Below are 12,500 nucleotides of genomic sequence, written 5' to 3'. Positions count from 1 at the left end.
CTGATTATTTAGATAATTTTTTCCCGGGTAATTTTCTGATCAATTTTGATTATATTATCAATGAGAATGATGGTGTTTTTATTTTATTTTTCCTGATTGTTGCCATATTGATGCTTTAGTCAGGTGTAAATATCATAAAACGGCCTTCATTTGGGATTCATAGCAGACTTTTTTTTTCTGTATAATTTTATAATTGATAATTATGAATAGATTATATATATGAGAATGATTTTATTTTGGCTTTATTTCCAGCATCATATTTTTTTCAGATTGTTTTCAAAATATTATTATTGAATTCTAGCGTAACTTTATGTTAATATCCACTGTAATTGATCGCTTTCGCATTTTGTGTGTTTTTTTTTTTTTTTTTTTTTTTTTTTTTTTTTTTTTTTTTTTTTTTTATTCAGAGCCCGTTGTTAATCTGTTCTTTTGTTACGTTTGCTGCATTTATTTATTGGACCCTTTTCATCCACAGAATTTGTTTCGGCCTTTTTTCTAGATTATTTTCAATGGGAAAATTGCGATATTGTGTTTATTGGGAGATGTGTATTTTTTAACAAAGTTAAGGAATTTTGTTAATAGTATCTTTGGGATTTTTAGCTTTTAAAATAACAAACGACAAATATAAAAATGAGAATTATATTAGAAATTCTTTCAAGTTCGATATCTTGAAAGAAGTTTTAATATAATTCTCAATTTATATTTTTGTCGTTCGTATTTTTTTGTGACAAGAAAATTTTATAATTCTCGAAAAATGAACTTTCCCATAAATAAAGGTGGTATTTATATAAAATTAATTTCCTTATGATTGAAATCCACCAATTGACCTTTGACCTTAACATGTATTATTTGGCGTGTATTTTCATACGCTCAAATATGTACCAAGTTTGAAGTCTCTGTGACAGCGGTGTCCAAACTTATGGCTGATTACGTGAATTGGGCATTTTGCTTGACCGTGACCTTGACAATCCAAAGTTTATTCATTTCCAGCTTTTTACATAACAGTTAATCCCTGCAAGTTTCATTACTCTAAGGTTAAAATTATGGTCAGGAAGGAGTTCACTAACAAAGACAAATTCAGAAACCGAGGTTAAAGCATAACCTCCTTCCAACTTCTTTGCCGGGGGTAATTATACAGCGAAGAGTTCTTTGTGACAGAAGACATACTTTGCTTCTCATTTATTTTACAAGAAGCTGTAAACTGGTTTGAAAAAAAAAATAAATATATATTTCTTATTTTTGCCATATTCAGCCAGCCATATTACTCTATTCCTAATCAAGGTTAGTTTCGGAAATATTGAAGCTGGGCTTAATCAAAAACCCATGTTTCGCTGGGTTTGTTTTGCCCTGAGGAAGGGGGGCGGGGGATTGATAATGCATGGAAGACCGGTTATATTTTTTATATTGTTCTTTTGCGTCTTGACTGAGCAATTTCGTAGAGAGCTCGTTAATTATTCTATATCATTGGAAGAGTAAGAGTAACAAAATTATATTGGCAAACAAACACACACACGCACAAACACACACACACACACACACACACACACACACATATATATATATATATATATATATATATATATATATATATATATATATATATATATATATATATATATATATTTCTGTGGATTGATGAATTAAGAAAATTTGATGGAATAGATTGGCATAGTAAGACCATAAACAGACGCTTGTGGAAGGACATGTGTGAGGGCTTTGTCCTGCAACGGACTAGTTACGACTGATATTGATGATTTTATACCTGTCTATCTATCTATATAATATATATGTATATATATATTTATATATATATGTGTGTGTATATATATATATATATATGTATTTATATATGTTGTGTGTATGAGATATAAATAGAATCCACGGAAACACTAGTGTTTTAAATGCAAGTAACACAGGTAATTAAATATAAATCCTTATCGGTTTTCTCATAATTACTAAGTTAAATCCTTCGTTTTCTTGCATTTTTCATATTCCACTCATATGCCAGTTTGGAATTTGTTATATTTATTTTGATGTTCATGCCATAAATGAAGTATTATTCGATTTAAATCACTGAATATAATGATACATTATTTGCCTTGTTTTTATCAGTTACAGAAAAACTTTTGTACGCTGACTTTACTTAAAGTTATTTTCTCCAGTTCTTAATATCAGTTTCGTTTACTTAGTTTAAGGGTTCAAAGGCCCATCATGAATGGCAGAGGCAAGGGACAGTGATATTGCCCTATCAAACAGAACAATACCCTGGAGACTGACCATACATTCATAAGGTCAGCGCCAAAGCCCTTGTCTCCACCCAAGCTAGGACCGAGGAGGGCCAGGCTATGGCTGCTGATGACTCAGCAGATAGATCCTTAGGCTCCCCCAAAGCCCTCATCCTTAGCTCATAAGGATGGAGAGGTTGCAGCGACAGAAGGAACTAACGAATTTATTCGGGATTCGAACCCCAGTCTGGCGTTCACCAGTCATGGACGTTACTACATCGGCCACCACAATCTTTCATTTGACGTATGATCAGCGCCAAAGCCCCGTCTCCACCCAAGCTAGGACCAAGGAGGGCCAGGAAATGGCTACCGTTGACTCAGCAGATACACCTGGATGTTCCTCCAAACCCCCAATCCTTAGCTCACAAGTATGATGAGATTGTAACAACGGAAGGAACTAACGAGATTATGCGGGATTCGAATCCCAGTCTGGCGTCCACCAGTCAAGGACGTTACCACATCGGCCACCACAACAGATATAGGAGAATGATGTTGTGCAATATGTCTTACCGGGGAACTGTAAAATATGTCTTACTGGGGAACTATAAAATAGGTCTTACCGGGGAACTGTAAAATATGTCTTATTGGGGAACTGTAAAATATGTCTTACTGGGGAACTATAAAATATGTCTTACTGGGGAACTGTAAAATAGGTCTTACCGGGGAACTGTAAAATAGGTCTTACCGGGGAACTGTAAAATATGTCTTACTGGGGAACTGTAAAATATGTCTTACCGGGGAACTGTAAAATATGTCTTACATGGGAACTGTAAAATAGGTCTTACCGGGAAACTGTAAAATATGTCTTACCGGGGAACTGTAAAATAGGTCTTACCGGGAAACTGTAAAATATGTCTTACCAGGGAACTGTAAAATAGGTCTTACCGGGAAACTGTAAAATAGGTCTTACCGGGGAACTGTAAAATAGGTCTTACCGGGGAACTGTATAATAGGCCTTACCGGGAAACTGTAAAATAGGTCTTACCGGGGAACTGTAAAATATGTCTTACCGGGGAACTGTAAAATAGGTCTTACCGGGGAACTGTAAAATATGTCTTACATGGGAACTGTAAAATAGGTCTTACCGGGAAACTGTAAAATATGTCTTACCGGGGAACTGTAAAATAGGTCTTACCGGGGAACTGTAAAATATGTCTTACATGGGAACTGTAAAATAGGTCTTACCGGGAAACTGTAAAATATGTCTTACCGGGGAACTGTAAAATAGGTCTTACCGGGAAACTGTAAAATATGTCTTACCAGGGAACTGTAAAATAGGTCTTACCGGGAAACTGTAAAATAGGTCTTACCGGGGAACTGTAAAATAGGTCTTACCGGGGAACTGTATAATAGGCCTTACCGGGAAACTGTAAAATAGGTCTTACCGGGGAACTGTAAAATATGTCTTACCGGGGAACTGTAAAATAGGTCTTACCGGGGAACTGTAAAATATGTCTTACCGGGGAACTGTAAAATAAGTCTTACCGGGGAACTGTAAAATAAGTCTTACCGGGTAACTGTAAAATATGTCTTACCGGGGAACTGTCAAATATGTCTAACCGGGGAACTAAAATAGGTCTTACCGGGGAACTGTAAAATATGTCTTACCGGGGAAATGTTAAATATGTCTAACCGGGGAACTGTAAAATAGGTCTTACCGGGAAACTGTCAAATATGTCTAACCGGGGAACTAAAATAGGTCTTACCGGGGAACTGTAAAATAGGTCTTACCGGGGAACTGTAAAATATGTCTTACCGGGGAACTGTAAAATAGGTCTTACCGGGAAACTGTCAAATATGTCTAACCGGGGAACTGTAAAATATGTCTTACCGGGGAACTGTAAAATATGTCTTACCGGGGAACTGTAAAATAAGTCTTACTGGGGAACTGTAAAATAGGTCTTACCGGGAACTGTAAAATATGTCTAACCGGGGAACTAAAATATGTCTTACCGGGGAACTGTAAAATAGGTCTTACCAGGGAACTGTAAAATAAGTCTTACTGGGGAACTGTAAAATAGGTCTTACCGGGAAACTGTCAAATATGTCTTACTGGGAACTGTAAAATAGGTCTTACCGGGGAACTGTAAAATATGTCTTACCGGGAACTGTAAAATAGGTCTTACCGGGGAACTGTAAAATATGTCTAACCGGGGAACTAAAATAGGTATTACCGGGGAACTGTAAAATATGTCTTACCGGGAAACTGCAAAATAGGTCTTACCGGGAAACTGTAAAATAGGTCTTACCGGGAACTGTAAAATAGGTCTTACCGGGGAACTGTAAAATAGGTCTTACCGGGGAACTGTAAAATAGGTCTTACTGGGGAACTGTATAATATGTCTTACCGGGAAACTGCAAAATAGGTCTTACCGGGAAACTGTCAAATATGTCTAACCGGGGAACTAAAATAGGTCTCACCGTGGAACTGTAAAATATGTCTTACCGGGGAACTGTAAAATATGTCTTACCGGGGAACTGTAAAATATGTCTTTCCCCAATAGGTCTTACTGGGGAACTGTAAAATATGTCTTACCGGGGAACTGTTAAATATGTCTAACCGGGGATCGTATGTTTTCGGTAAAGCAAATCTTTTGCATTTACCAAGGGAAAATAGCGATAACCTTATCGGTTCCTGGGTGGATACACAGCCAGGCTCTTGCACCGGTTATCGCGTTGCTATAGTAAAATTGCTTAAGTTTTCTGTAAAAACGAAATAGAGATCGTTTAGTGTTTCCCTACACCCGTTTGGCAATTTTGAGTAATGATAGTTGTGTGAGTGGTATTCCATAATTTTTATTTTTTAATCCTACAATTTTGCACTTGCATCTTCTGCCTTCTCTTTATCTTACCTTTCGCATTTATGCATTCTTTTTATCTTACCTTTCGCATTTATGCATTCTTTTTATCTTGCCTTTCGCATTTATGCATTCTTTTTTATCTTTCCTTTCGCCCTTTTGCCTTCTCTTTATCCACCCTTTTGCTCTTCTGCCTTCTCTTTATCTTACCTTTCGCATTTATGCATTCTTTTTTATCTTTCCTTTCGCCCTTTTGCCTTCTCTTTATCCACCCTTTTGCTCTTCTGCCTTCTCTTTATCCTACCTTCGCTCTTCTTCTTTCTCTTTATCTTTCCTTTCGCACTTTTGCTTCTCTTTATATCTCCTTTCGCTCTTCATAATTTCTTTATTGATTCTATCATTAGCTATTTTTAGATTCATGCATGAAACATACTGCTTTTTCAATTTTCAAAGTTCTTGTTTACCTTCTAGCCTCTAAGATATCTGTTTCATAATAACCACATGATCCACACACCCATCATTTTACCCTCAGCCACACTATCTTTCTCTTATCAGTATATATATATATATATATATATATATATATATATATATATATATGTATATATATATATATATATATATATATGTATATATATATATATATATATATATATATATATATATATATATCATCTATGCCTATTAACGCAAAGGGCCTCGGTTAGATTTCGCCAGTCGTCTCTATCTTGAGCTTTTAATCCAATACTTCTCCTTTCATCATTTCCTGCTTTACGCTTCTTAGTCCTCAGCCATGTAGGCCTGGGCCGTCCAACTCTTCAAATGCCTTGTGGAGCTTAGCTGAAAGTTTGGTAAACTAATCTCTTTTGGGGGTTGCGGAGAGCATGGTCAAACCATCCCCATCTACCCCTCACCATGATCTCATCCAAATATGGCACTTAAGTAATTTCTTATAGTTCCATTTCTAATCATGTCCTTCCATTTAACCTTCAATATTCTTCTGAGGATTTTGTTTTCAAACCTACAAAATCTGTTGAACATATATATATATATATATATATATATATATATATATATATATATGTGTGTGTGTGTGTGTGTGTGTGTAAGGGTATAATAATGAAGTAGGAGGATACACATCTGCCCTTTGGTATTAGATTAACAGCTTTGAGTATTACATCGTAATAAGGATACTAGTATACACCGTAACTATGAAACAACTGTAGGAACGAAACTCATTATAGCAATAACCTGTTACTTTTTTGTTGCTTGGATTGCTTGATAATTGTTTCAAATAAAAATGTTCGTGCAAATTTAGAATTATAATACGGGTTCAAATATTGGCAAAACACGACTTAAATATCAATAAAATGTAATGCGTAGGAACCCCCTTTGATTTTATTAACAAAACTTAGTCATTAGTACGTTGCGTATACTATGAATAACCTAAGTCTGTCAATTGTTAGGGAAAATTAGAATAAACAGTGCATAATTTTATCAATATCGTCTTACCTTTCTCCACTATGTCAGTACAAAGATGCTGGAACACGAACCGATGCCTTGGTGTTTTAGACTATAGCCGATGAGCCCTAAGTGGTGCCTTGTTGAAATCACCTCTCCACGTCGCCCTGTCCTTTGCTCTTGTCAGAGAGAGACTGGTGAACAAGGAGGGCAGCTTCTTCGTCTGAAGTCTTGAACAGGATTACGTCATCCCTTTGTCACTTCCTCAATTGACCTGTTTGATTAAATGCGTATTTAAGCGAAATCTACTTAGGAGACAGAATTCATCTCTCTCTCTCTCTCTCTCTCTCTCTCTCTCTCTCTCTCTCTCTCTCTCTCTCAGTTGAGTCATTCGGGATAAACAGAAAGTTAAATTAGCTGTTTTCAATGTGGGAAGTAGATTAATGAGAGAGAGAGAGAGAGAGAGAGAGAGAGAGAGAGAGAGAGAGAGAGAGAGAGAGAGAGATTGTCTCCAAAGTAGGTTTCATTTAATAACGTATTTAAGCGAAATCTACTTAGGAGACAGAATTCATCTCTCTCTCTCTCTCTCTCTCTCTCTCTCTCTCTCTCTCTCTCTCTCAGTTGAGTCATTCGGGATAAACAGAAAGTTAAATTAGCTGGTTTCAATGTGGGAAGTAGATTAATGAGAGAGAGAGAGAGAGAGAGAGAGAGAGAGAGAGAGAGAGAGAGAGAGAGAGTTCTGTCTCCTAAGTAGGTTTCATTTAATAACGCATTTAATCAAACAGGTCAATTGAGGAAGTGACAAAGGGATGACGTCGTAATCCTGTTTAAGACTTCAGACGATGAATACGAAAATGAGGACAACACGTGTTTATAAGAATGGTCGAATCTTGAGAGGGAAATAACATAGACGCGTCATGTTTCATTACTTCATTTTAGTTAGTTTTTCAATGCTTGAATATTAGGAATAATATACATACATACATATATATATATATATATATATATATATATATGTTTATACAGTATATATTTATATATATAGTTATATATATGTATATATATATATATATATATATATATATGTGTGTGTATATATATACATATAGATATAGATATATATATATATATATATAATATATATATATATATATATATATATATATATATATATATATATACTGTATATATGTATATATATAGATATATATATATATATATATATATATATATATATGAATAAATATAAATATAAATATGTATATATATACATATGTATGTATTTATTTGTATATTTATTTATATATTTATTCATTTTCCACCGCAGAAGAAAGACCTCGGACATCAATTCATGCCCAGGGTTTGGCCAGTTTTCATTACATACCTGTGTATTGCCATGATCAGCAAAGCTGTATTAGTTAAGGCTGTCCATACTAGGTTGGATTGCTCTGAGCCATCAGACTAAAGTCCCCCATAATCACCAATCCTCAATGGCCATGACTAAGGACACGTCTGAGACATTTGTACTGAAGTGGACTAGAAACGGCTGCATTTGTTGTTGTTTTGTTGTATATTTGCAAATATAAACAAATATATGATGCTTTTCTAACGCCATGATGGTCTCAACTTTCACAATTTATTGTTTTTTATCCCAATGAAAACATTAATTCCTAAGGTGAAATAATGACAATAATATAGCGTTCTTTCCCCCGGTGGGATTCGAACCTGCACATGGTAGAAAGAGTGAGGTGGTTCATAAGTTAACCGGCCAAACAGACTCATAATCTTTCTTTAGGATTAGATTATAAATTAACCTTTCCATCTTGAGTAGGTGTTTAGCATATTATGCTTTATATGTTTATATAGAATCTGCTCAACAAATTCATTAAAAACCTAGAGGGGCACTCAGTGGAGCGCAGACCTCCGCCTCGGGAGCTTATTTCTCGACCTTTTGCTCGACCTTGACCTTTGACCTTAACATGTATTTATTGGCTTGGATTTTCATACACTCAAATATGAATCAAGTTTGAAGTTTCTGTGACCGCGATGTCCAAACTTTTGGCTGATTATGTGAATTGGATATGTTGCATGACTGTGACCTAGACCTTCCAAAATTTAATCATTTTCAGCTTTTTACACGGCAGTTACTCCCTGGAAGTTTCATTAGTCTGCGATTAAAACTGTGGCCAGGAAGCTGTTCACAAGCAAACACACAGGCATACAAACAGCGGCTAAACCTAAAGTTCTTCCAACTTCGTTGGCGGAGGTAAAAAGAAGTAATATCATCTCTACGTTTCCAAGGAGAGGATGAGTCAGTTGTGGCCTGATTGGTAACGTCTCTGTCTGGTGTTTGTCAAAAGGGGGTTCAAGTCCCGCTCAGACTCGTTAGTGCAATTAGTGTCTGCAACCTTACCATCCTTGTGAGCTAAGGTTGGCGGGTTTGGGGGAGCCTATAGGTCTATCTGCTGAGTCATCAGCAGCGACTGCCTTGTCCTCCCTGGTCCTAGCTTGGGTGGAGAGGAGGCTATGGTCAGTCGCTAGGGCATTGTCCTGATTGCTAGAGCAATATCACTGTCCCTTGCTTCTGCCATTCATGAGTGACCTTTTAAACCTTTAAACCTTCAGCTCTGAAATAATTGACTTGGAGATATGTTCATCTGGACATAAATATTTGTATTGTTTAGTAGCACTAGGTCCGCGTAACCCCAGTTTCCCTGCCGTGTAAGTTTTTGAGTTCCATCTCGAAAGACATTCTTCGTTTATTTCCCCTCCGGAATCCAGGCTTTTAAGGGAAATAGTTTCCCTGCCGTGTAAGTTTTTGAGTTCCATCTGGAAAGACATTCTTCGTTTATTTCCCCTCCGGAATCCAGGCTTTTAAGGGAAATTGTATTCATGAAGTGGGAGAGCGTCAAAAAATTAAAAGGGTCTTATGGCTGAGATACCAGTTGACTTACCTCTACTGTTGCCATCCATTCAAGGAGGAAAGGTTTATGACTGCATACAAAATAAATGAATAAATTAATATTATGTGTATGTATGTATACATATACATATATATATATATATATATATATATATATATATATATATATATATATATATATATATATATATATATATTATATATATTTTATATATATATATATATATATATATATATATATATATATATATATAATATATATATATATATATATATATATATATATATATATATATATATGTCACTTCATACAAGTTTCCTGGACCATGGTTCGATTCCCGGCCGGCCATAGGCTATTGTCTTTGTGTGATTTCACCTTGAGCTCTGATCCCGTGGTCGTTAAGAGAATCCAGACTTTAATTTATCAAAAATATATGGCTTATTTGAATATATATGTGCATACTCACTCTTATGAGTATTTTTATATGACAGCAGGCCGGGAGGAAAAACGAAACGAAGAATTGACCAAGTGCTTTCGTGTTATCATTACACCTTCTCAAGGTGTTACGATAAGACCTTGAGGGTGGTGTAATAATAACACGAAAGCGGTTGGTCAGTTCTTCGTTTCGTTTTTCCTAAGGCCTTGGTTTTTTCCTCCCGGCCTGCAGTCATCTTGAGACATCGCACGTTCTAGCGATTTGTTAATGTGTGTGTGTATATATATATATATATATATATATATATATATATATATATATATGTATATGTATATATATGTATATATATATATATATATATATATATATATACACATATACACGCTGCATATGTATATACAGTATATACAATTATATATACAATATATATACACTTTAAAACATATATATATGTATATATATATATATATATATATATATATATATATATATGTGTGTGTGTGTGTGTGTGTGTGTGTTTGTGTGCAATGCATCTCTTAAATTTGAAGACTTTATCATTTGAGATTCTAATAATTATGGTGTAAATATTAATTATAATTTTCCTCGTGATACGGAGTGAAAGTGAGATGAAGCGTAGTCTTGGTCATCTCAATGTAGGAGATATTACTGAGCATATAATCCCCAACTGGACAGGTGGTAGTCATGTCGGGGTTCACGTCTGTGAAAATATTTCCCATAATGAGACGGGACTTGTTTTCCTCGTTTTATAAAATATAATTAATTTCATCATGCTGTTATTTATAAGTGTACCTTATAAAACCTGTTAAGCACTTCAGTATTATTATTATTATTATTACTAGACAAGCTACAACCCTAGTTGGAAAAGCAAGATGCTATAAGGCCAAGGGCTCCAACAAGGAAAAATAGCCCAGTGAGGAAAGGAAATAAGGAAATAAATAAATGATGAGAATAAATTAACAATATATCATTCTTTAATACGTATAACTAAGGTAATACAGGTTAAGTGGAGAGTGTGCAGTTTCTGAATGATGTTGGCTCTTAATAAAAATTTTTGTCTTTGTTTGTTATATATATATCTATTTCATTGGACAAATTTTCTATATTTATTAAAATCTGTTAGGCTCTCATTTGTTCACCTTGCGTATTATCCCAAGATGACCAATCAGTAGAATATCTTATTAGATATGAACTTATCACACTTTTCTTGTGCACGTGCCATGGTTAGTGCTCTCTGTGGATTTTTTCCACCAGAATGTCCAGAATAAGGGAGGGAATTAGGATTATTAAGTTCATGGGCTTGACATTTGTTCAAAATAGTTTCGTAGTTTTACCAATGGTTGTGCGTTCTTTGCCACAAAAAAATAATCGTTATTGTCTTACAATATATTACTATTTTATCTTTTGTTTCCTTCGTAACTTTTTTTTCCTGTAAAAATCTACAAATAGGACACCTATACTATTTTTTTTTCAATGAGGCGCCTTCGTACTAACTCTGAGGGGTGGCCTTTTAGCTTGGAAAAGTTTCCTACTAGCTGACTGGTTGGACAAAATAATTCTAACCAATCAGCTAGTAGGAACCTTTTCCAAGCTAACAGGGAACCCCCGCGAGGCAGTACAAATGCGCTTCATTAAAAAAATGAGTATGTTGAAGGTTCTTGGGAATATCGAGTAAGCTTATCGTTATGGTATATACTTCGTTTAGCAATGGTTTCGCCGTTTGGTACATTTTTGAGTACTGAAGTAAGGTCTATCTAGGCAATAAGCCCCTTGGGAAATTTGTCCTTTAAATTATCAGTATATTACTGAGGAATTTCAAGCTGTCAATCTCTGGGAAATTTGTCCTTTAAATTATCAGTATATTACTGAGGAATTTCAAGCTGTCAATCTCTGGGAAATTTGTCCTTTAAATTACCAGTATATTACTAAGGAATTACAAGCTGTCAATCTCACCGTTCATAAGGATTACGGTAAGCCTTTAAAGATTGCCAGGCAATACAGTATGTATTATAATGTTGACGTAAGCATAACAAGGTATATGATCATCACTGATCCTTTGGAAATATATGCCCCAGGCTTCATCATTTATGGTACCTGTGATTTTTCATTCGTGTTTTTCGAGGTGGCTTTAAAGTTGGTGCGGTCACAAAGAATTTCGTAGATAACCTTATTGAAATGTAGTGATTTATTATGTTTATATAAAATTGAAAACTAATCGTCTCAAATTCAGAAGTAAACTCACATATTATATCACATGAGCACTGTAAGCTTCGCAATATTTGTATGTACAGTATATATATTCATACACACACACACGCACACACACACACACACATATATATATATATATATATATATATATATATATATATATATAGATATATATATATGTACATATATATTTACATATATGTGTTTGTATGTATGTTTGTATTTATATAACGTGTATATATATATATATATATATATATATATATATATATATATATATATATATATAAATATATATATATATATATAACGTGTATATTTATATATGTGCTTTTTGTATTTGCAGATATTTGGATAAATAGAAATG

The 12,500-nt window shown here is 34.6% G+C and overlaps 1 protein-coding gene and 1 long non-coding RNA gene across 2 annotated transcripts in view; one reads left to right on the top strand and one right to left on the bottom strand.

The window, feature by feature from the left end:
* Positions 1-6,698, bottom strand: part of LOC137629164 (uncharacterized) — a 98,944-nt gene extending 92,246 nt beyond the window's left edge. The window contains exon 1 of the mRNA XM_068360428.1: positions 6,596-6,698. The gene's annotated coding sequence lies outside the window, so the exon portion shown is untranslated. The remainder of the gene's footprint in view (positions 1-6,595) is intronic.
* LOC137629411 (uncharacterized) overlaps positions 1-12,500 on the top strand; it is a 330,089-nt gene that overhangs the window by 115,531 nt on the left and 202,058 nt on the right. The window lies entirely within an intron of this gene.

This window comes from Palaemon carinicauda, chromosome 37 (genome assembly GCF_036898095.1).
Source record: "Palaemon carinicauda isolate YSFRI2023 chromosome 37, ASM3689809v2, whole genome shotgun sequence".
NCBI lineage: Eukaryota > Metazoa > Arthropoda > Malacostraca > Decapoda > Palaemonidae > Palaemon > Palaemon carinicauda.
The sequence above is the reverse complement of the archived record's forward strand: the minus strand, read 5'-3'. Positions and strand labels throughout refer to the sequence as shown.